This window comes from Nerophis lumbriciformis, linkage group LG17 (assembly GCF_033978685.3).
Source record: "Nerophis lumbriciformis linkage group LG17, RoL_Nlum_v2.1, whole genome shotgun sequence".
Taxonomy (NCBI): Eukaryota; Metazoa; Chordata; class Actinopteri; order Syngnathiformes; family Syngnathidae; genus Nerophis; species Nerophis lumbriciformis.
The window spans coordinates 3,775,137-3,802,702 of record NC_084564.2 but is presented as its reverse complement, the minus strand read 5'-3'; the positions used below and the strand labels follow the sequence as shown (position 1 = coordinate 3,802,702).

General features: G+C 38.6%; 1 protein-coding gene across 1 annotated transcript in view; it reads left to right on the top strand.

Moving 5' to 3' along the window:
• The window catches only part of exoc3l2b (exocyst complex component 3-like 2b), a 142,914-nt gene that overhangs the window by 82,728 nt on the left and 32,620 nt on the right, over positions 1 to 27,566 (top strand). The gene's annotated exons all lie outside the window — the stretch shown is intronic.

Sequence of the window (27,566 nt, the reverse complement as noted above, 5' to 3'; positions counted from 1 at the left end):
TCGTCTGCCGTAAACAGCAATGTTGTGACACTCTTAAACAGGACAATACTGCCACCTAGTGCACTTGATGAAAGCACTTTTGTGCGTGCCACACAGCAATGCATCATCAGAGAGGGTGTTCAGCATGGTTAGAAAAATAGTGACAGAGAATAGAACAAGGATGGACAATTCAACCCTGAACTCAACAATGAGTAGATGAGTGTTATGTGTGTGTATATGTGTTAATAAATGAACACTGAAATTCAAGTATTTCTTTTATTTATATATATATATATATATATATATATATATATATATATATATATATATATATATATATATATATATATATATATACATACATATATATATATATATATATATATATATATATATATATATATATATATATATATATATATTTTATTTATATATCTAGCTATAAATATATATTTATTTTATTTTATATATATATATATATATATATAATAAAATAAATATATATTTCTTATATATATATTTTATTTATATATCTAGCTATAAATATATATTTTATTATATATATATATATATATATAATAAAAGAAATATATATTTCTTATATATATTTTATTTATATATCTAGCTATAAATATATATTTTATTATATATATATATATATATATATATATATATATATATATATATAATAAAAGAAATATATACTTCTTATATATATATTTCTTATATATATTTTATTTATATATCTAGCTATAAATATATATATATATATATATATATAATATATATATATATATATATATATATATGAAATACTTGACTTGGTGAATTCTAGCTGTAAATATACAATTCTACGTGTGTTTGTCAACATATGGACTGCCAAAAATGAAAATATTAGAAATACTGTCTAATGTTGTTGTTTTTTTTATCCAATTTGATTTTATTGTTGTGATTTTGTACGGTGTCCTTGAGTGCCCAGAAAGGCTCCTTATAAATAAAATGTATTATTATTATTATTATTAATCAGCAATATCATTTTATAATTTTGTAGCTGCTGCATGACTTAAGGGGCTGATTAAAATGAATTCAATTGATTCGTTTTGGTGTCTGCCCGTGCTTTTTCTCTAAATGACGTTAGTTTTTTGGTACAGATTAACATATCTCCTATGTCAAAACGTCTTGCTATATATGTAAAAAGTGCTTTCCATTGTAGATGCATCACAAGCCTGCTTCTGAAATGCCCCAAAAAGTGGTACCGTATTTTCCGCACCATAAGGCGCCCTGGGTTATAAGCCGCGCCTTCAATGAACGGCATTTTTCAAAACTTTGTCCACCTATAAGACGCCCCGTGTTATAAGCCGCATCTAACTGCGCTAAAGGAATGTCAAAAAAACAGTCAGATAGGTCAGTCAAACTTTAATAATATATTAAAAACCAGCGTGATGTGGGCGCGCATGGAGTCGTATATCAACATGGACGGAGCTGCGTGAAAAAAGCCACCCGGCCTCTTCGCGTAAACTTCCCTTAACCACTCGCTCATCTTTTCTTCATCCATCCATCCCTTCGAGTTAGCTTTTATGATGACGCCGGCTGGAAAGGTCTCTTTTGGCAAGGTCTTCCTTTTGAATATCACCATGGGTGGAAGTTTCTGGCCATTAGCATGGCAAGCTAGAACCACAGTGAAGGATGACTTCTCATTCCCTGTGGTGCGAATATTCACCGTACGTGCTCCCGTTGTATCCACAGTGCGGTTCACAGGAATATCAAAAGTCAGTGGAACCTCGTCCATGTTGATAATGTTCTCTGGCCGGATCTTTTTTTCAGCTATCTTGTTTTTACAATATGCACGGAAAGTAGCCAGCTTTTCTTGAAAGTCTTTAGGCAGTTGCTGTGAAATAGTAGTCTGTGTGCGGATGGAGAGATTGCGTCTTTTCATGAACCGGATCCCTGTCGCTTAGTAGGAGCCATTTTGTGGTCTTTACAGATGTAAACACACAAAGGAAATGAAACGTACGGTAATATCCGCGCGCTTCTTCTTCTTCTACGCGGGCGGGTGGTTGCTTACAGTAGAAGAAGAAGCGCTTCCTCTTCTATGGGGGCGGGTGCTTACCTTGGCGGTTGCTTGCGTAGAAGAAGAAGCACTTCCTCTTCTACGGGGAAAAAAGATGGCGGCTGTTTACCGTAGTTGCGAGACCGAAACTTTATGAAAATGAATCTTAATATTAATCCATATATAAAGCGCACCGGGTTATAAGGCGCACTGTCAGCTTTTGAGAAAATTTGTGGTTTTTAGGTGCGCCTTATAGTGCGGAAAATACGGTACATGTCTCCTGCATGTTTGAAAACACAGGAAAACGCCACAGATAGGCATGACAACATGAATGGGCAGTGAATGATCGAGTGTCCCCGCGTTCAAAGCTGCACAGTACACGCAACAAACTCATTTAAACAAGGCTTAGTCTTAGTAGATCACACGCAACACGCCCAGTAATACAACACACATTTTTATTGTCTGCACATGCTGTTTATTGCTGGTACAGTGGAACCTCGATTTACCAGCTTAATGGGTTCTTGAACAAGGTTTGTAAATTGAAAAGTTTGTATAGCGAAACAAATTTCTCCATAAGAAACAATGTAAATATGAATAATTGGTTCCAGCCACGACAAAAGTCCATATTTTAGTGAAGGTTTGTACACTTTTAACTAGAGATGTCCGATAATGGCTTTTTTGCCGATATTCCGATATTGTCCAACTCCTAATTACCGATTCCGATATCAAGCGAACAGTCGTGGAATGAACACATTATTATGCCTAATTTTGTTGTGATGCCCCCGCTGGATGCATTAAACAATGTAACAAGGTTTTACAAAATAAATCAACTCAAGTTATGGAGAAAAAAAATGCCAACATGGCACTGCCATGTTTATTATTGAAGTCACAAAGTGCATTATTTTTTTTTAACATGCCTCAAAACAGCAGCTTGGAATTTGGGACATGCTCTCCCTGAGAGAGCATGAGGAGGTTGAGGTGGGCGAGGTTATTGGAGGGGTGCGGGGTAGCAGGGGGTGTAGCGTCCCGGAAGAGTTAGTGCTGCGAGGGCTTCTGGGTATTTGTTCTGTTGTGTTTATGTTGTGTTACGGTGCGGATGTTCTCCCGAAATTTGTTTGTCATTCTTGTTTGGTGTGGGTTCACAGTGTGGCGCATATTTGTAACAGTGTTAAAGTTGTTTATACGGCCACCCTCAGTGTGACCTGTATGGCTGTTGACCAAGTATGCATGGCATTCACTTGTGTGTGTGAAAAGCCGTACATATTTTGTGACTGGCAGTGCCTTTAAGGTTTATTGGCGCTCTGTACTTCTCCCTACGTCCGTGTACACAGCGGCCTTTTAAAAAGTCATACATTTTACTTTTTGAAACCGATACCGATCATTTCCGATATTACATTTTAAAGCATTTATCGGCCGATAATATCGGCACTCCGATATTATTGGCAGGGGCGCCGCTAGGGATTTTGGGCCCCATGAAAAGAATCTTTACAGGGCCCCCAACACAGTGTCATTATTTTTTCTGTATTATAATTTCATCATCATTAGGCTCCTCTCTGGGCCCCCCTCCATCATGGGCCCCTAGAATCCGTCTACTTTATCCCCTCTTTTCGGCGCCCCTGATTATTGGACATCTCTACTTTTAACGCAATAAAAAGGGCTATACCTTACTGTATATTAAATAAATAGATGAATTACCTATCTCTTTATTAACAAGCCAAAACATCAACAACGACAAGCTAAACTGTGCTGTATGCTCTGCTCTGCCAAAATGCGCACATACACAAATGTCCCTTTGGTGCCCTCACAAATAATCAGAAATCACAAAAATCTTTAATTTTAACAACCATATTGCTACAATAATAATCGTTTAAAAAGTAAAATCCACTTATGGTACATTAATACCCGCAAAGGAAGAGCTGACAAAAGGAGAACAGGTGGACGTGCTCTCGGAAGAGGTGCCGCTGAACGAGAGGTAGCCTTCTCCTCCGCTGTGAAATAAATCTTAGCGTTGGCATCTTTTTCCAGGAACTTCCGTTCTCATCACGGTTGAAAACTTGCTGTGGTACGAAGCCCGCTTCCTCAATCTCTTGGATACGAGCAGACTGAGTGATATGAGGGGCCGTTAGGGACATTATTCAGAATTACCTCTTACATACACTACTGAAATGCTCTCACACAAACAACTGAAATCTTTTTCTTTTATACACACTACTGAAACACTCTTATAAACACTACTGAAATGCTCTTACATACACTACTGAAATGTTTTTCTTTTATACACACTACTGAAACACTCTTATAAACACTACTGAAATGCTCTTACATACACTACTGAAATGCTCTCACACAAACAACTGAAATCTTTTTCTTTTATACACACTACTGAAACACTCTTATAAACACTACTGAAATGCTCTCACATAAACAACTGAAATGTTTTTCTTTTATACACACTACTGAAACACTCTTATAAACACTACTGAAATGCTCTTACATACACTACTGAAATGTTTTTCTTTTATACACACTACTGAAACACTCTTATAAACACTACTGAAATGCTCTTACATACACTACTGAAATGCTCTCACATAAACAACTGAAATGTTTTTCTTTTATACACACTACTGAAACACTCTTATAAACACTACTGAAATGCTCTCACATAAACAACTGAAATGTTTTTCTTTTATACACACTACTGAAACACTCTTATAAACACTACTGAAATGCTCTTACATACACTACCGAAATGCTCTTATAAATACTACTGAAACACTCTTATAAACACTACTAAAACACTCTTACATACACTACTGAAACACTCTTATAAACACTACTGAGAGCATTTCAGTAGTGTATGTAAGAGGTAATTCTGAATAATGTCCCTAACGGCCCCTCATAGAGTGAAGCGATCGTGCACGGAGACACGCGTATTTGGTGCCATCGAAAAGTTTGTACGTCGAAAAGTTAGCAAATAGAAGGGTTTGTAAATTGAGGTTCCACTGTATTTGGATCTTAGTAGATCAGGCCCATGGTGTCAACTGCTGTTAGCATAAATGGGCTATTTGCTAATTCTATGCTAAAAACTCAGCCCTGTTACTTTCAGTCCTGTTACTCAAATAATTCATCATGTGAAAAAGTAAAATGAAGTTGCCTTAGACACATTTTGTTTAGTTGAAATATTACGAGTATTGTCAGATTTTGAAGGGAAAAAAAGTTTATTTTTAACAAGCAGGTGACACTGATTGGTTGGAGCGGCCCACGTGATCGTCAGCATGTTTTGGAAACACGGAAACGCTGGAGAAGCTCCTGACTTTAAGGTTGCAATGGTGATGTCACCTGATCCGTTTCCGCAGAGTCGCCGCATCTGCGTTGCGTAACAGGTGCTGGGCGGCGGCGTGTTGAGACCGAGGCCCCTCACTCGGGCCCGACAGGAACGGTCAATCATTAGCACATCATTCATCGCCTTGGCGGAGGTCAGCGCTGCCATAAAAGTTTTACTGCGACTCAGTGACTTCCTGCACGCCGACGCTCTCTGCACATTTGTGAAACAGCCCAAGGTTATTTTCAAGTCATTAACAATCCGCTCTAAAGAGGAATTAATGACATCTCGCTGACAACAATGTTGTCTGTCTTTCATTATGTGTTTTTTTCTTTAGCTTTAATAATGTAGGGTTGTCCCGATACAACATACTTGCCAACCTTGAGACCTCCGATTTCGGGAGGTGGGGGGTGGGGGGGTGGTAGCGGGGGGCGTGGTTAAGAGGGGAGTAGTATATTTACAGCTAGAATTCACCAAGTCAAGTATTTCATATATATATATATATATATATATATATATATATATATATTATAGCTAGATATATAAATAAAATATATATAAGAAATATATATTTCTTTTATTATATATGTGTGTATATATATATATATATATATATATATATATATATATATATATATATATATATATATATATAATAAAATATATATTTATAGCTAGATGTATAAAAAAAAAATATATAAGAAATATATATTTATTTTATTATATATATATATATATATATATAATAAAAGAAATATATATTTATAGCTAGATATATAAATAAAATATATATAAGAAATATATATTTCTTTTATTATATATATATATATATATATATATATATATATATAATGTATATATGTATAATAAAATATATATTTATAGCTAGATATATAAATAAAATATATATAAGAAATATATATTTCTTTTATATATATATATATATATATATATATATATATATTTATAGCTAGATATATAAATAAAATATATATAAGAAGTATATATTTCTTTTATTATATATATATATATATATATATATATATATATATAATAAAAGAAATATATATTTATAGCTAGATATATAAATAAAATATAAGAACTATATATTTCTTTTATTATATATATATATATATATATATATATATATATATATATATATATAATAAAATATATATTTATAGCTAGATATATAAATAAAATATATATAAGAAATATATATTTATTTTATTATATATATATATATATATATATATATATATATACGGCGTGGCGCAGTGGAAGAATGGCCGTGCGCGACCCGAGGGTCCCTGCTTCAATCCCCACCTAGTACCAACCTCGTCATGTCCGTTGTGTCCTGAGCAAGACACTTCACCCTTGCTCCTGATGGGTGCTGGTTAGCGCCTTGCATGGCAGCTCCCTCCATCAGTGTGTGAATGTGTGTGTGAATGGGTAAATGTGGAAGTAGTGTCAAAGCGCTTTGAGTACCTTGAAGGTAGAAAAACGCTATACAAGTACAACCCATTTATCATTTATTTATATATATATATATATATATATATATATATATATATAGCTAGATATATAAATAAAATATATATAAGAAATATATATTTATTTTATTATATATATATATATATATATATATATATATATATATATATATATATATATATATATAATAAAATATATATTTATAGCTAGATATGTAAATAAAATATATATAAGAAATATATATTTATTTTATTATATATATATATATATATATATATATATATATATATATATATATATATATATTATAAAATAAATCTATATTTATACCTAGATATATAAATAAAATATATATATATAAGAAATATATATTTCTTTTATTATATATATATATATATATATATATATATATATATATATATATATATATATATATATATATATATATATATATATACAACATGCACTTTGAGAGTGCAGACAGCCCAATTTTCATCAGTTAATATATTCTGTAGACATACCCCATACTTGCCAACCCTCCCGAATTTTCCGGGAGACTCCCGAAATTCAGCGCCTCTCCCGAAAACCTCCCGGGACAAATATTCTCCCGAAAATCTCCCGATTTTTTCCATGCGGACCTGAGTGAGGACAGCCTTTTTTCATGACGGGAGGACAACAGGGTGACAGGAACTAAATCATCCAGACTAGAGATAAATTGTATTATTATGTTTATCTTACCTAAAAATAAATATATTTATTAATTTAAAAAAAAGGAAAAACTAAATACTTTTTTACTATATTTTGCTAAAAACATCAAAATTAATTGTATTTTTATTTGTATTTTTTTCTGACTCCTTATTACATCCAGGCATTAGAATTTTACATTAAAATAAACATATTTGAAATAATTAATTTTAAATGATCATAATAATTCATTTAAAATGACCATATTTAATTATTAAAATAATTGCTTGTTTATCAACAACTTTAGCATTTTATTCATTACATTTTGAAGCTCTCAGAAGCCAAGTTATGTTATATTCCTTAATATTTATTTATGCAAGTTTGAAGTATCAATTATCTAAACACAGTTTTGTTTGCATATTTTCAGGATATATATATATATATATATATATATATATATATATATATATATATATATATATATATATATATGTATGTGTGGGGAAAAAAATCACAAGACTATTTCATCTCTACAGGCCTGTTTCATGAGGGGGGGTACCCTCAATCATCAGGAGATTTTAATGGGAGCATTCACATACCATGGTTTATATAGGGCACAGAGTGGGTGGGTACAGGCTGGCGTAGGGGTGTGGTGATTGGCTCATGTGTTACCTAGGAGGTGTTTCCGTCTATGGCGGCATGTTGTTACAATTTCGCTGCGCTTGTTGAGGGATGACAGGTCTGGACGGTAGATAATAAACAGTTTCTCTTTCAAGCATAGGTTGCATCTTTTATTACCACTATTGTAAGGTGTGCTGGATGCAAGAATTTGCCATGTTATTGAATATTCAACATTATTGTCTTTGAGGTCCCAAATGTGTTTGCTGAGTTCTGTGGTATTTCGCAGGTTTTTGTTCCTGAAAGAAGCCTTGTGGTTGTTCCATCTGGTTTTGAATTCACCCTCGGTTAATCCTACATATGTGTCGGATGTGTTAATGTCCTTGCGTATTACCTTAGATTGGTAGACAACTGATGTTTGTAAGCATCCCCCGTTGAGGGGGCAATCAGGTTTCTTTCGACAGTTACATGCTTTGTTGGTTTTGGAGTCGTTCTGACTGGGGGTCGACGGCTCATTTGCAATTGTTTTGTTGTGGTTTGAGATGATTTGTCGTATATTGTTCATGCAGCTGTAGCTCAATTTGATGTTGTTCTTGTTGAATACTTTTCTTAGGGTGTTGTCTTTGGGAAAGTGTTTGTCAATCAGGTTGAGGAATTTGTGTCCAATGTTCGTTGAGACGTTTTTGCTGTATGGGGGGTTGTACCAGATGATGCCGTTTCGTTTTCTGTTCTTTTTTGGCTGGTTTCCTGGCGTGGGTTCATAGGTGAGGGTGAAATTGTATCCGCTTTCATCAAGGGCTTTTTGGTACGGGGGGGTTGCTTGGTCAAATTCAGCTTTGCTAGATGACAGCATCGATAGCCTTTTATTGATTCCGGTATGCTCAAAATGATACAATCAGTCAAATTCAAGCCAATCCGCAACCCACTCCTCACCAAGCTGAAAAATGACAAGGAGCGCATCAAGAAAGTAAACAACCTCATCATAGCTGCCGATAAAACCACAAACTTCTACAGAATGGACATACCAGAACACCACACCTTACTGGACAAAAGCATCACCAAATCATACAAAAAAGCGCAACCCAATACCTTACAGAACATCCACCTGGAAAATAAAAGGATCGCGGCTGAACTGGACATTGAGGACAGGGTGGACGCCACAGCCAACAAGGAAGCCTTCATCACATTGAAGGATCACAAACCCAACTTCGCAAATAACCCAACATGCCGACTAATAAACCCAACTAAATCTGAAATAGGAAAAATCAGCAAAATAATCCTGGACAGAGTCAACACAAAAATCAAGGACAAAACACCACTCAACCAATGGAGAAATACAGCAGCAGTAATCAAATGGTTCAACAACATCCAAGACAAACAACAGCACAACTTTATCTCCTTTGATATCGAGGAATTTTACCCTTCCATCACGCAAGACCTACTGACTCAAGCACTAGACTTCGCCTCAGACTACGACTCAATCACAGGCAACGAAAGAAACATCATCATCCACGCAAAAAACTCCATTCTCATCCACAACAGTACACCATGGCAAAAAAAGAACAATGCAACATTTGACGTCACTATGGGAAGTTTTGACGGAGCAGAAACGTGTGAACTCGTTGGGAGTTTCCTCCTCTCCCAGCTCGCTAGCCTCAATCTGAACCTTGGTATTTACCGTGATGACGGACTGGCAGTGTGTCGCGCCTCGCCAAGGAGCAGCGAGAATACCAAGAAGCGCATATGCCAAATTTTCAAAGAGAACGGCCTACGGATCACGATTGAAGCCAACAAGCAAACCGTCAACTTCCTTGACGTCACTTTCAACCTGAGAAATAACAGCTACCAACCATTCACGAAACCCAACACAACACTCCAATACGTGCACCATGACAGCAACCATCCACCCACCACCACGAAAAGAATACCTACCGGAATCAATAAAAAAGAACAGAAAACGAAACGGCATCATCTGGTACAACCCCCCATACAGCAAAAACGTCTCAACGAACATTGGACACAAATTCCTCAACCTGATTGACAAACACTTTCCCAAAGACAACAACCTAAGAAAAGTATTCAACAAGAACAACATCAAATTGAGCTACAGCTGCATGAACAATATACGACAAATCATCTCAAACCACAACAAAACAATTGCAAATGAGCCGTCGACCCCCAGTCAGAACGACTCCAAAACCAACAAAGCATGTAACTGTCGAAAGAAACCTGATTGCCCCCTCAACGGGGGATGCTTACAAACATCAGTTGTCTACCAATCTAAGGTAATACGCAAGGACATTAACACATCCGACACATATGTAGGATTAACCGAGGGTGAATTCAAAACCAGATGGAACAACCACAAGGCTTCTTTCAGGAACAAAAACCTGCGAAATACCACAGAACTCAGCAAACACATTTGGGACCTCAAAGACAATAATGTTGAATATTCAATAACATGGCAAATTCTTGCATCCAGCACACCTTACAATAGTGGTAATAAAAGATGCAACCTATGCTTGAAAGAGAAACTGTTTATTATCTACCGTCCAGACCTGTCACCCCTCAACAAGCGCAGCGAAATTGTAACAACATGCCGCCATAGACGGAAACACCTCCTAGGTAACACATGAGCCAATCACCACGCCCCTAGGCCAGCCTGTACCCACCCACTCTGTGCCCTATATAAACCATGGTATGCGAATGCTCCCATTAAAATCTCCTGACGATTGAGGGTACCCCCCCTCATGAAACAGGCCTGTAGAGATGAAATAGTCTTGTGATTTTTTTTCCCACACATACATATATTGCGCTCTACTACGGTATCGAGCACTATTTTTTAGATAACCTTATTAAGACATATATATATATATATATATATATATATATATATATATATATATATATATATATATATATATATATATATATATATATACAACATGCACTTTGAGAGTGCAGACAGCCCAATTTTCATCAGTTAATATATTCTGTAGACATACCCCATACTTGCCAACCCTCCCGAATTTTCCGGGAGACTCCCGAAATTCAGCGCCTCTCCCGAAAACCTCCCGGGACAAATATTCTCCCGAAAATCTCCCGATTTTTTCCGTGAGGACAGCCTTTTTTCATGACAGGAGGACAACAGGGTGACAAGAACTAAATCATCCAGACTAGAGATAAATTGTATTATTATGTTTATCTTACCTAAAAATAAATATATTTATTAATTTAAAAAAAAGAAAAACTAAATACATTTTTACTATATTTTGCTAAAAACATCAAAATTAATTGTATTTTTATTTGTATTTTTTCTGACTCCTTATTACATCCAGGCATTAGAATTTTACATTAAAATAAACATATTTGAAATAATTAATTTTAAATGATCATAATAATTCATTTAAAATGACCATATTTAATCATTAAAATAATTGCTTGTTTATCAACAACTTTAGCATTTTATTCATTACATTTTGAAGCTCTCAGAAGCCAAGTTATGTTATATTCTTTAAGATTTATTTATGCAAGTTTGAAGTATCAATTATCTAAACACAGTTTTGTTTGCATATTTTCAGGATATATATATATATATATATATATATATATATATATATATATATATATATATATATATATATATATATATAATAAAATATATATTTATAGCTAGATATGTAAATAAAATATATATAAGAAATATATATTTATTTTATTATATATATATATATATATATATATATATATATATATATATATATATATTATAAAATAAATCTATATTTATACCTAGATATATAAATAAAATATATATATATAAGAAATATATATTTCTTTTATTATATATATATATATACAACATGCACTTTGAGAGTGCAGACAGCCCAATTTTCATCAGTTAATATATTCTGTAGACATACCCCATACTTGCCAACCCTCCCGAATTTTCCGGGAGACTCCCGAAATTCAGCGCCTCTCCCGAAAACCTCCCGGGACAAATATTCTCCCGAAAATCTCCCGATTTTTTTCCATGCGGACCTGAGTGAGGACAGCCTTTTTTCATGACGGGAGGACAACAGGGTGACAAGAACTAAATCATCCAGACTAGAGATAAACTGTATTATTATGTTTATCTTACCTAAAAATAAATATATTTATTAATTTAAAAAAAAAGAAAAACTAAATACATTTTTACTATATTTTGCTAAAAACATCAAAATTAATTGTATTTTTATTTGTATTTTTTCTGACTCCTTATTACATCCAGGCATTAGAATTTCACATTAAAATAAACATATTTGAAATAATTAATTTTAAATGATCATAATAATTCATTTAAAATGACCATATTTAATTATTAAAATAATTGCTTGTTTATCAACAACTTTAGCATTTTATTCATTACATTTTGAAGCTCTCAGAAGCCAAGTTATGTTATATTCTTTAAGATTTATTTATGCAAGTTTGAAGTATCAATTATCTAAACACAGTTTTGTTTGCATATTTTCAGGATATATACAGGTATATATGTATGTATATATATATATATATATATATATATATATATATATATATATATATATATATATATATATATATATATATATATATGTCTTAATAAGGTTATCCAAAAAATAGTGCTCGATACCGTAGTAGAGCGCAATATATGTATGTGTGGGGAAAAAAATCACAAGACTATTTCATCTCTACAGGCCTGTTTCATGAGGGGGGGTACCCTCAATCATCAGGAGATTTTAATGGGAGCATTCGCATACCATGGTTTATATAGGGCACAGAGTGGGTGGGTACAGGCTGGCCTAGGGGCGTGGTGATTGGCTCATGTGTTACCTAGGAGGTGTTTCCGTCTATGGCGGCTACAACCCCTCATACAGCAAAAACGTCTCAACGAACATTGGACACAAATTCCTCAATCTGATTGACAAACACTTTCCCAAAGACAACACCCTAAGAAAAGTATTCAACAAGAACAACATTAAATTGAGCTACAGCTGCATGAACAATATACGACAAATCATCTCAAACCACAACAAAACAATTGCAAATGAGCCGTCGACCCCCAGACAGAGCGACTCCAAAACCAACAAAAGGATGTAACTGTCGAAAGAAACCTGATTGCCCTCTCAACGGGGGGTGCTTACAAACATCAGTTGTCTACCAATCTAAGGTAATACGCAAGGACATTAACACATCCGACACATATGTAGGATTAACCGAGGGAGAATTCAAAACCAGATGGAACAATCACAAGGCTTCTTTCAGGAACAAAAACCTGCGAAATACCACAGAACTCAGCAAACACATTTGGGACCTCAAAGACAATAATGTTGAATATTCAATAACATGGCAAGTTCTTGCATCCAGCACACCTTACAATAGTGGTAATAAAAGATGCAACCTATGCTTGAAAGAGAAACTGTTTATTATTTACCGTCCAGACCTGTCATCCCTCAACAAGCGCAGCGAAATTGTAACAGCATGCCGCCATAGACGGAAACACCTCCTAGGTAACACATGAGCCAATCACCACGCCCCTAGGCCAGCCTGTACCCACCCACTCTGTGCCCTATATAAACCATGGTATGCGAATGCTCCCATTAAAATCTCCTGATGATTGAGGGTACCCCCCCTCATGAAACAGGCCTGTAGAGATGAAATAGTCTTGTGATTTTTTTTCCCACACATACATATATATATATATATATATATATATATATATATATATATATATATATATATATATATATATATATATATATATATATATATATATGTGTGTATGAAATACTTGACTTGGTGAATTCTAGCTGTCAATATACTCCTCCCCTCTTAACCACACCCCCCACCTCCCGAAATCGGTGGTCTCAAGGTTGGCAAGTATGACATACCCTCATCCGCGCTCTTTTCCTGAAAGCTGATCCGTCCAGTTTTGGAGTTGATGTCAGCAGGCCAGGGAAGCTAGGGTCGATATTCTTCTCTTGATCATCTTCGGTGGCATAAGGGACGGTGTGAGCCAAGACATCCAGGGGGTTTAGCTCGCTCGTCTGCGGGAACAAACTGCCGCCATAGCTTGCCGTGCTACCGAGGTCCTTTGTCCCTGAATTGCTCACACACTCCGGCAGATTCAATGGCAGATTTCTTTGACTTTATGGTTGGAAATGCATCTGCTTTGAGTGTCGCAGGATATCCACACATTCTTGCCATCTCTGTCGTAGCATAGCTTTCGTCGGTAAAGTGTGCGGAACAAACGTCCAATTTCTTGCCACTTTGGCATCTTTGGGCCACTGGTGCAACTTGAATCCGTCCCTGTTGGTGTTGTTACACCCTCCGACAACACACCGACGAGGCATGATGTCTCCAAGGTACGGAAAACAGTCGAAAAAGCTGATTTGACTCGGTGTTTGAGAAAATGGCGGATTGCTTCCCAAGAGCGAATATTAGAAAGGCGTTTAATTCGCCAAAATTCACCCATTTAGAGTTCGGAAATCGGTTAAAAAAATATATGGTCTTTTTTTCTGCAACATCAAGGTATATATTGACACTTACATAGGTCTGGTGATAATGTTCCCCTTTAAAATAAGTAAAAGACTAACATAAAATCTGCTTAGTGAGAAGAATTATCGTATCAGACAAAAAAATAAGCAAATATCACCCTTATTTGACATATTTCATCTTACTTAGATTTCACTTTTTGCAGTGCAGTCGTGAACGTTTAGGGTTAGTAGTGGAAGAAAAGTGCTCTTGGTCGAGAAGAATGTGACGAGTTCACCTTACAATGCAAACAACGCTGCTACAGTTCTCTCTCTCTCTCACACACAGTCCTTCTATATACATTCATATATAAAAGTGTGAAGGGTCATCTTTGAGGGTGAACATGAGCCGGCTCTGACTCAGCACTTTTGTTTCCCGCGGCGACATTCCTCAGGTTGACTTCGTCCTTGACACAACCTTCAGCTTCTTATTCCATGCTTTTTTTCCCTTATTGTACACCACTGCTTCTCAGTTACTTTCCGTTACCACCTCCTAGGACAGTGATTTTCAACCACTGTGCCGCGGCACACAGGTGTGCCGTGATATATTGCCTGGTGTGCCGTGGGAAGTTATGCAACTTCACCTAATTGGTCCAAAAAAATATTTTTTGAAAATCCATCCATCCATCCATCCATCTTCTTCCGCTTATCCGAGGTCGGGTCGCGGGGGCAGCAGCCTAAGCAGGGAAGCCCAGACTTCCCTCTCCCCAGCCACTTCGTCCAGCTCTTCCTGTGGGACCCCGAGGCGTTCCCAGGCCAGCCGGGAGACATAGTCTTCCCAACGTGTCCTGGGTCTTCCCCGCGGCCTCCTACCGGTCGGACGTGCCCTAAACACCTCCCTAGGGAGGCGTTCGGGTGGCGTCCTGACCAGATGCCCGAACCACCTCATCTGGCTCCTCTCCATGTGGAGGAGCAGCGGCTTTACTTTGAGCTCCTCCCGGATGACAGAGCTTCTCACCCTATCTCTAAGGGAGAGCCCCGCCACCCGGCGGAGGAAACTCATTTCGGCCGCTTGTACCCGTGATCTTGTCCTTTCGGTCATAACCCAAAGCTCATGACCATAGGTGAGGATGGGAACGTAGATCGACCGGTAAATTGAGAGCTTTGCCTTCCGGCTCAGCTCCTTCTTCACCACAACGGATCGATACAGCGTCCGCATTACTGAAGATGCCGCACCGATCCGCCTGTCGATCTCACGATCCACTCTTCCCTCACTCGTGAACAAGACTCCGAGGTACTTGAACTCCTCCACTTGGGGCAAGATCTCCTCCCCAACCCGGAGATGGCACTCCACCCTTTTCCGGGCGAGAACCATGGACTCAGACTTGGAGGTGCTGATTCTCATCCCAGTCGCTTCACACTCAGCTGCGAACCGATCCAGTGAGAGCTGAAGATCCTGGCCAGATGAAGCCATCAGGACCACATCATCTGCAAATAGCAGTGACCTAATCCTGCAGCCACCAAACCAGATCCCCTCAACGCCCTGACTGCGCCTAGAAATTCTGTCCATAAAAGTTATGAACAGAATCGGTGACAAAGGGCAGCCTTGGCGGAGTCCAACCCTCACTGGAAACGTGTCCGACTTACTGCCGGCAATGCGGACCAAGCTCTGGCACTGATCATTCAGAGAGCGAACTGCCACAATAAGACAGTCCGTTACCCCATACTCTCTGAGCACTCCCCACAGGACTTCCCGAGGGACACGGTCGAATGCCTTCTCCAAGTCCACAAAGCACATGTAGACTGGTTGGGCAAACTCCCATGCACCCTCAAGGACCCTGCCGAGAGTATAGAGCTGGTCCACAGTTCCACGACCAGGACGAAAACCACACTGTTCCTCCTGAATCCGAGGTTCGACTATCCGGCGTAGCCTCCTCTCCAGTACACCTGAATAGACCTTACCGGGAAGGCTGAGCAGTGTGATCCCACGATAGTTGGATCACACCCTCCGGTTCCCCTTCTTAAAGAGAGGAACCACCACCCCGGTCTGCCAATCCAGAGGTACCGCCCCCGATGTCCACGCGATGCTGCAGAGTCTTGTCAACTAAGACAGCCCCACAGCATCCAGAGCCTTAAGGAACTCCGGGCGGATATCATCCACCCCCGGGGCCTTATATATATATATATATATATATATATATATATATGTTTTTTTTCCTTCTTTATTATGCATTTTTGGCAGGTGCGACTAATACTCCGAAAAATACGGTATGTACGATTCCTGCTGATATTGTGTCAGATCAATATTGGCGTGGAAGGACTCTTCACTCCGGGTTCCTCGGACCACCAATGTGAGACATGGCAGTTTTGAGATTCTGTTTATTTTTCAATAAACCTCCGCTTGCTCTGGTTGCTTTTCAGCAGCTCTCGCCTCTCGTGACGGTCTCTTTCTGCGAGTCGCTTTTCAGCCTTCCTCGTCCCCGTCTCCGTCTCGCTCTTCCTCGCGCGTGCTCGTCATCCACCAACGACTCTCTCCCCTCAACTCCAACTTCTCCAGCCCCCTCCTTCTCGGCCGCTGCCCCTTTTACACGGTGACGGGTGATTAGCAAAACGCGCCCAGGTGGGCCATCTACGCCCACCTCTCTGCAGCATACCTGCCAACTACTCCGGTTTTCCCGTAATTAGTACGGTTTTCATCAACCTATTCCGGGTTACGGTTGCAGTGATAAAAAATACGGTTTTTCATTCATTAAAATTTTTTTTTTTTTTTAAAGTTTTATTCACGAAATCGCGTAACAACAATGACAATCGACACTGCTTCCCGTAACTATACTAACTATAATTATTTGATCCTTCTTTATATTGACAAATGTGCTGTTAATTGTTCATTTATTATTATGTATGTCTAGCGTGTGTGCTATTGGGTGCTTAGCTGTTGTGTAGCTGCTAGCTCCTAGTAGCCTATAGCCCAGTGTTTTTCAACCTTTTTTAAACCAAGGCACATTTACTGCGTTGAAAAAATCTGGAGGCACACCACTAGCAGAAATCACTAAAAGCGAAACTCAGTTGACAGTAAAAAGTCGCAATTGTTGGATATGACTTTAAAGCATAATCAACCATGCATCACTTTAGCTCTTGTCTCAAAGTAGGTGTACTGTAACCACCTGTCACATCACCCCCTGACTTATTTTGAGTTTTTTGCTGTTTATCTGTGTGTAGTGTTTTAGTTCTTGTCTTGTGCTCCTATTTTGGTGGCTTTTCCTCTTTTTTTTTTTGGTATTTTCCTGTAGCAGTTTCATGTCTTCCTTTGAGCGATATTTCCCGCATCTACTTTGTTTTAGCAATCAAGAATATTTCAGTTGTTTTTATCCTTCTTTGTGGGGACATTGTTGACTGTCATGTCATGTTCGGATGTACATTGTGGACGCCCGTCTTTGCTCCACAGTAAGTCTTTGCTGTCGTCCAGCATTCTGTTTTTGTTTACTTTGTAGCCAGTTCAGTTTTAGTTTCGTTCTGCATAGCCTTCCCTAAGCTTCAATGCCTTTTCTTAGCGGCACTCACCTTTTGTTTATTTTTGGTTTAAGCATTAGACACCCTTTTACCTTGTATTACACGGTTACTCTGCCGATCTCTAGACAGCACCGACACTCAACAACAACACATCATTTGCAGACTATAATTACTGCTTTGCAAAAAATATTTTTAACCCAAATAGGTGAATTTAGATAATCTCCCACGGCACACCAGACTGTATCTCACGGCACACTAGCATACCTGCCAAATACTCCGGTTTTCCCGTAATTAGTACGGTTTTCATCAACCTATTCCGGGTTACGGTTGCAGTGATAAAAAATACGGTTTTTCATTAATTAAAATTTTTTTTTTTTTTTTTTAAGTTTTATTCACGAAATCGCGTAACAACAATGACAATCGACACTGCTTCCCGTAACTTCCTATCGAGCCATTCCGAATGCCATGCGCGAGGCTATTTATAGCACCGCTGCCAAGCACGAGGCACCTGTTGCCATTGTTTCCAAACGAGCGAACGATCATGGAATCAGCCGGAGAAAAATCGCAAACGAGTCTTAAACCGAAAAGAAAACCGCAGTCATTCCGTGAAGAATATTCAAAAGCCTATCCGGGAATAATTATCCGTTCCAAAAAGGGTGAAAACTACGCGAATTGCACCTTGTGCAGACAAGATTTTTCGATCGGACACGGAGGAATTAGCGATGTAAAAGACCACGTTGGGACAAAAAAACACAAGTCTAATGCCGTTGCTAGCGATACAAGTGGAAAACTTTCAACGTTTTTCGGATTTTAGCCACAAAAAGGTAATGACACCAATGTTATCTATTGGAATTGTTTAGTACTGTTATACTGTTAAAAGTGTTTATACTATTTATGCTTTCAAGTCCAAGTTGAAGAAATCTTGTTAAATGTTGACAGCATAACTACCAAAATACAGAAGTATGTCCTTAATATTTTTGCAGTGCTATTTCTGTTGAAAAGTTCAAATGATTACATTAGAGATGTGATGTGCCACTTTTCAAGTGTCTGATGGCTTCAATTAATTTTCATTCATTTTTCATATATTGAATTCTTTTGAAAGGCTTACAAAAAAACTACATTTGAATTGTAATTCCATGCTATTGACAGGACTATTAATTTTAATGAAGTTAGCTTACCATGTTTACAGTATGATAATTGTGATAGAAATGTGAATTTTAGGCACAGAATATTTTTTACAATTGAACAAGGCAGTAGATTATACAAGCTTGGACAGAAAGTTAATAATGACACCAATTTTTTTTTTTAATGGAATTGTTTAGTACTGTTTTACCATTTGTTTACTGTAAAAAGTGTTTATACTTTCAATTAACAAATTGAAGTCTTGTGAAAGGTTGACAGGATAACTGGCATTAACTGTCAAAATAATTTCAAACTATTGAAGTTAGCTTACAGAATAAACATGTCAATCAACCCATATGATTTTTGCTGTAATATTTTTGTTTTGAAAAGTCACTGTGACTGATAGAAAAGTGATGGTTTTAGCAACATTTTAACCTGTCTGAATGCTATTAATCATTTTGCGTCGGGGGGCGAAACCTGAACCCCCCACCAGGACTTTGTCCTGGACCCTGGCTACTAGGTTTTTCTGATTTCAAAAGTTGGCAGGTATGCTGCAGGTCCGCAGGCCACGCCTCCTCACAATCGGTATCGGCCAATACTCAAGGCTCCAGTATTGGTATCGTATCAAAAGTGAAAAAGTTGTATGGGGAGACTCCTACTTTAGCACCGAGCCCATTGGCACATTTTTACGGCACACATGTTTATCTTTTCTAGAAAGCGCTAAAATGACAGCATGATTATTCAAATTGGTGCATTCACTCGCCGGATAGTCGAACCTCGGATTCAGGAGGAACAGTGTGGTTTTCGTCCTGGTCGTGGAACTGTGGACCAGCTCTATACTCTCGGCAGGGTCCTTGAGGGTGCATGGGAGTTTGCCCAACCAGTCTACATGTGCTTTGTGGACTTGGAGAAGGCATTCGACCGTGTACCCCGGGAAGTCTTGTGGGGAGTGCTCAGAGAGTATGGGGTATCGGACTGTCTGATTGTGGCAGTCCGCTCCCTGTATGATCAGTGTCAGAGCTTGGTCCGCATTGCCGGCAGTAAGTCGGACACGTTTCCAGTGAGGGTTGGACTCCGCCAAGGCTGCCCTTTGTCACCCATTCTGTTCATAACCTTTATGGACAGAATTTCTAGACGCAGTCAAGGCGTTGAGGGGATCTGGTTTGGTGGCTGCAGGATTAGGTCTCTGCTATTTGCAGATGATGTGGTCCTGATGGCTTCCTCTGGCCAAGATCTTCAGCTCTCGCTGGATCGGTTCGCAGCCGAGTGTGAAGCGACTGGGATGGGAATCAGCACCTCCAAGTCCGAGTCCATGGTTCGCTCCCGGAAAAGGGTGGAGTGCCATCTCCGGGTTGGGGAGGAGATCTTGCCCCAAGTGGAGGAGTTCAAGTACCTCGGAGTCTTGTTCACGAGTGGGGGAAGAGTGGATCGTGAGCTCGACAGGCGGATCGGTGCGGCATCTTCAGTAATGCGGACGCTGTATCGATCCGTTGTGGTGAAGAAGGAGCTGAGCCGGAAGGCAAAGCTCTCGATTTACCGGTCGATCTACGTTCCCATCCTCACCTATGGTCATGAGCTTTGGGTCATGACCGAAAGGACAAGATCACGGGTACAAGCGGCCGAAATGAGTTTCCTCCGCCGAGTGGCGGGGCTCTCCCTTAGAGATAGGGTGAGAAGCTCTGTCATCCGGGGGGAGCTCAAAGTAAAGCCGCTGCTCCTCCACATCGAGAGGAGCCAGATGAGGTGGTTCGGGCATCTGGTCAGGATGCCACCCGAACGCCTCCCTAGGAAGGTGTTTCGGGCACGTCCGACCGGTAGGAGGCCACGGGGAAGACCCAGGACACGCTGGGAAGACTATCTCTCCCGGCTGGCCTGGGAACGCCTCGGGATCCCCCGGGAGGAGCTGGACGAAGTGGCTGGGGAGAGGGAAGTCTGGGCTTCCCTGCTTAAGCTGCTGCCCCCGCGACCCGACCTCGGATAAGCGGAAGAAGATGGATGGATGGATGGATGGTGCATTCACTCTGCGGGTGAGCGCCTCTCGTGGCGGTCAAAGGAACTGCTGACTCGGCGACTTAAAGATGGCGTTGGCGTGTTGGTATGAAGAAAACGGCGGAGCTGGGCGGGGCCTCATCCAGTCAGCTGGAAGAGATTTCCTGAAGTTGAACAAAATCAGCAGTGTTTCTCGACGCCGACGTCTGGCTCGGATGCGTCGCCGTATCGCCTTACGGTGGCCCCGCCCTGTTCGCGACTGACTGACACGCTCGGCATCACCGTGATGGAAATAAACACAATCGAGCATCCTTGTTGACTTCCTGTGCCAGCAGCCGAGATGTCTGCCGGCGTATTTAAAGTGACGCCGACTTAAGTACCTCACAGAACTCTCAAGGCCCCGTAAGGCCGACCTTTGACCCTTTACGAGAATAGAAAGTGGGTTTGATAATGCGGACCGCCGCGTTCCACATTTAAACATCTGCATGTGTGGGGAAGTTCAAGCCTGCCATGTCGTGCTCACATTGTTCCCCTTTAGAGATGCTCTTCCTCTCTGTGTGTGTGTGTGTGTGTGTGTGTGTGTGTGTGTGTGTGTGCCATCCTGTCTTCCTCTGTCGACGCTGAGGCTGGCAAACATCTGCACATCCTCACACACACACACACACACACATTTCAGGTAAATCGACCTTGGATGTGACTGCGTTGCCATTATGTAGAGCAGGGGTGCTCACACTTTTTCTGCAGGCGAGCTACTTTTCAATTGATCAAGTCGTGGGGATCTACCTCATTCATATATATCATTTATATTTACTTATTTATGAAATATATGTTTTTGTTAACAAGTTAAAGGTGTTTAAAGATAATGCAAGCATGTTTAACACATATAGTTAATATTGTTAATACATTAAAGGTGTTTAAAGATAATGCAAGCATGTTTAACACTTATAGTTAATATTGGTAATAAGTTAAAGGTGTTTAAAGATAATACAAGCATGTTTAACACATATAGTTAATATTGTTAACAAGTTAAAGGTGGTTAAAAATAATATAAGCATGTTTAACACATATAGTTAATATTGTTAATAACTTAAAGGTGGTTAAAGATAATACAAGCATGTTTAACACATGTAGTTAATATTGTTAACAAGTTAAAGGTGTTTAAAGATAATACAAACATGTTTAACACATAGTTAATATTGTTAACAAGTTAAAGGTGTTTAAAGATAATACAAGCATGTTTAACACATATAGTTAATATTGTTAAGTTAAAGGTGTTTAATAATAATACAAGCATGTTTAACACATATAGTTAATATTGTTAATAAGTTAAAGGTGTTTAAAAATAATACAAGCATGTTTAACACATATAGTTAATATTGTTAACAAGTTAAAGGTGTTTAAAGATAATACAAGCATGTTTAACACATATAGTTAATATTGTTAACAAGTTAAAGGTGTTTAAAGATAATACAAGCATGTTTAACACATATAGTTAATATTGTTAACAAGTTAAAGGTGGTTAAAGATAATGCAAGCATGTTTAACACATATAGTTAATATTGTTAACAAGTTAAAGGTGTTTAAAGATAATACAAACATGTTTAACACATAGTTAATATTGTTAACAAGTTAAAGGTGTTTAAAGATAATACAAGCATGTTTAACACATATAGTTAATATTGTTAAGTTAAAGGTGTTTAAAGATAATACAAGCATGTTTAACACATATACATTCCTTTCTTTCATGAAGACAAGAATATAAGTTGGTGTATTACCTGATTCTGTTGCATTGATAGGAATCAGACAGTGGTGCTGATAACGTCCGCATTTTCGAATGGAGGAGAAAAAAAGTCCTCCTTTCGGTCCAATACCACATGAAAGTGGTTGGTTTTTGGCATCTTATTCGTCCAACTTCCGTACTTCTTTGTATACACTTTACAAGAAATACATTGTCGGCAAACTCCGTAGCTTGCTAGCTTGTGCACGCCAGCTTTCTGAGACTCTTATTTTGTTAGCGCAACTGTGCAGTCGGTCTTTGGAGTTTTGACGACAGGTACGGCGCCAGAGTCTGTTGAAATAAAGTGTTTCTCGCCTTCCAGTCGGTCATTTTAATGAGCTGGCAGCAGCCAGCGTCATCTCAGAAGACCCTCGGGTGCCGTGAATGTCAATCAAGTGACGAAAGCGACGTCATAGTGAAGATTTATGATCGCTCATTTTTAGGACTATTTTTTTAATGCCTGGCTGGTGATCGACTGACACACCCTCCGAGATCGACCGGTAGATCGCGATCGACGTAATGAGCACCCCTGATGTAGACCCTCCCAGAATAATGTATGTGGTAAACCTCCTCTGGGGGGCGCCAAGTTACTTTAGTGGAGATGCAGAAGCTTGTTAAATAAATAGAAAAAGAAACATGTTGTTTATGCCGTTTAATGTAAAAATTAGGGGTGTGGGGAAAAAATCGATTCGAGTTCGAGTCGCGATACTCACGTTGTGCGATTCAGAATCGATTTTATTTTATTTATTTTATTTTTTTAAATTAATCAATCCAACACAGCAATACCATAACAATGCAATCCAATTCCAAAAGCAAAGCCGAGCCAGCAACACTCAGAAGTGCAATAAACAGAGCAATTGAGAGGAGACACAGAACAAACCAAAAGTAGTGAAACAAAAATGAATATTATCAACAACAGTATCAATATTAGTTACAATTTCAACATAGCAGTGATTAAAAATCCCTCATTGACATTATCATTAGACATTTATAAAAAAAAAAGAACAATAGTGTCACAGTGGCTTACACTTGCATCGCATCTCATAAGCTTGACAACACACTGTGTCCAATATTTTCACAAAGATAAAATAAGTCATATTTTTGCTTCATTTAAAGGGGAACATTATCACAATTTCAGAAGGGTTAAAACCATTAAAAATCAGTTCCCAGTGGTTTATTTTATTTTTCGAAGTTTTTTTTAAAAATTTTACCCATCACGCAATAGAGATGCGCGGATAGGCAATTATTTCATCCGCAACCGCATCAGAAAGTCGTCAACCATCCGCCATCCACCCGATGTAACATTTGATCAGAACCGCACCCGCCCGTTGTTATATATCTAATATAGACGATGCAAGGCATTAGTGAGGTTATAAAGCTTTTGCCTGTTAAAGAAAGGAGACTGATCCAATGCAGCACAGACATTCGCGTGCCACGCTGTCACGACCCAGACGCACACCAGTGCGCAATCATATGGGAGCCGCGCTGAGCGCACCTCCAAGCGCGTCTCGCTGCCGGCGACGGCCGGGTATGGGCCCGACGCTCCAGCGCCATCCATTTTCAGGGCTAGTTGATTCGGCAGGTGGGTTGTTACACACTCCTTAGCGGGTTCCGACTTCCATGGCCACCGTCCTGCTGTCTATATCAACCAGGGTGAGCCCCACCCCTTTCGTGAGCGCACTGCGCGCGGAGTGACCCCTGTTACGCGCCCCCGGCAACAGGGGTGGCGGGCAGATAAGCTGCACGGGCGGAGCGCGCGGAGTGACCCCTGTTGCGAGCCCCCGGCCACGGGGGTGGCGGGCAGGTAAGCTGCTTACCTGCTGCGCGTGACGCCGGCCGCGGCGAAGGCGGACGAGGCGGGGTGTCGGTGCGGTGGGCGCGGTGGTGACCCTGGACGTGCGTCGGGCCCTTCTCGCGGATCGCCTCAGCTACGGCTCCCGGTGGGGCCCTCTCGGGGGAAGGGGCCTCGGTCCCGGACCCCGGCGAGGCGTCCCTTCTCCGCTCCGTAAAAGTGTCCATCTCTTTTTTTCTTCTTCTTCTGTTGTGGCATATGCTGCAGGTGCCTGCTCGTTTTTCGTATGTGGGTAACAACATTTAACTATGTATATATATTTCCCAATTGGTTTAACTGCCACCCGCCTGAATCTATTTAAAATCTAATTTTTTTTTATTTCAACCGCCCGACCCGACCCGCGGATAAAATCTAATTTTTTTAAATTTCATCCGCCCGATCCGCGGATAATCCGCGGACTCCGCGGTTGTGCCCGCAAACCGCGCATCTCTATCACGCAATATCCCTAAAAGAAGCTTCAAAGTGCCTGATTTTAACCATCGTTATATACACCCGTCCATTTTCCTGTGACGTCACATAGTGAAGCCAACACAAACAAACATGGCGCATAGAACAGCAAGCTATAGCGACACCAGCAGATGACATGGCACCCCAAACCATCACCCAACCATGCAAATTTTGCATTTCCTTTGGAAATCGAGGTCCCAGAGTCTGGAGGAAGACAGGAGAGGCACAGGATCCACGTTGCCTGAAGTCTAGTGTAAAGTTTCCACCATCAGTGATGGTTTGGGGTGCCATGTCATCTGCTGGTGTCGGTCCACTCTGTTTCCTGAGATCCAGGGTCAACGCAGTCGTCTACCAGCAAGTTTTAGAGCACTTCATGCTTCCTGCTGCTGACCTGCTCTATGGAGATGGAGATTTCAAGTTCCAACAGGACTTGGCGCCTGCACACAGCGCAAAATCTACCCGTGCCTGGTTTACGGACCATGGTATTTCTGTTCTAAATTGGCCCGCCAACTCCCCTGACCTTAGCCCCATAGAAAATCTGTGGGGTATTGTGAAAAGGAAGATGCAGAATGCCAGACCCAAAAACGCAGAAGAGTTGAAGGCCACTATCAGAGCAACCTGGGCTCTCATAACACCTGAGCAGTGCCAGAAACTCATCGACTCCATGCCACGCCGCATTAACGCAGTAATTGAGGCAAAAGGAGCTCCAACCAAGTATTGAGTATTGTACATGCTCATATTTTTCATTTTCATACTTTTCAGTTGGCCAACATTTCTAAAAATCCCTTTTTTGTATTAGCCTTAAGTAATATTCTAATTTTGTGACACACGGAATTTTGGATTTTCATTTGTTGCCACTTCAAATCATCAAAATTAAATGAAATAAACATTTGAATGCATCAGTCTGTGTGCAATGAATAAATATAATGTACAAGTTACACCTTTTGAATGCAATTACTGAAATAAATCAAGTTTTTCAAAATATTCTAATTTACTGGCTTTTACCTGTATATGCTTGAAAGGCTTTTGCTAAATGTGTCTATAATTGTTGAAATGTGATACAAACGTGATTATTGTGTCTCTAAATTTGTCTTTGAATACTAACTACAATTTTTGTAGCTTTAAAGAGGAAAAAATATATTATAATAATTAAGGTTTGTGCTATTAATTCAATTTGATTATTCATCTATAAATGTGTCTTTGAATGTTGAATACAATTGTTGTGGCTTTAAAGAAGAAAACATATATTATATAATAATTAAGGTTTTATACTGTTGATTAAATTAGATTATTTTGTCCATACAGTTGTCTTTTGATTATTAAATTTTTTTTTTGTGGCTTTAAAGAGGAAAAAATATATTATAATAGTTAAGGTTTGTACTATTAATTAAATTTGATTATTAATCTGTAAATTTGTCTTTGAACGTTAAATACAATTTGTGTGGCTTTAAAGAAAAAAAAATGTATCTTAGAATAATCAAGGTTTTGTACTTTTAATTAAAGTTGATTATGTTGTTTCTAAACTTGTCTTTGAATAAAATAAAGTACTACATCTTCTCTGGGGGGCACCAGGGAACATCAGTGGATATGCTGAGGGTTGTGAAATAAATACAAAAAAAATGTTGTTTAATGGAAAAAATATATAGTTGAAAGGCTTTTTCTAAAAGTGTTAAAATGTGATGTTTTTTTTTTTAACAATGTTTTTATATTGTAAATTAAATTTGATTATTTTGTCTCTAAATTTGTCTTTGAATAGTAAATAAAATGTTAAAAATTTAATATTTTATAATAATTAAGGTTTATACTTTTGTGTAAAGTTCATTATGTTTGTCTTTAAATAAAATAAATTGGTACAGGGAACATTAGTGGATACGCAGAAGTTTGTGGAATAAATAAAAGAGAAATGTTGTTTATGCTGTTTATTAATACTAGTAGAGCTTTTTAAAAATGTGTCTAAAAATTTTAAAATGTGGATTTAAAAAAAAAAAAAAAAATCATGTTTTTTATATTAATTATATTAGATAATTTTTCAATTAAAAGGTAGATCATTGATGAGCTTTTGCCTGCTTTTGGGTATTGCTGCACCGTGTTGGAGACATTCAGGAGTGCAATTGTCTCTGGCTTAATGTCAATTTTTGCCTGTACTTATTTGACTGATGCATTGTTAGAATAATTACGTATATATTATCACACAACTCTTTTGCTCGAGGGCCATTGCTATAGTTATT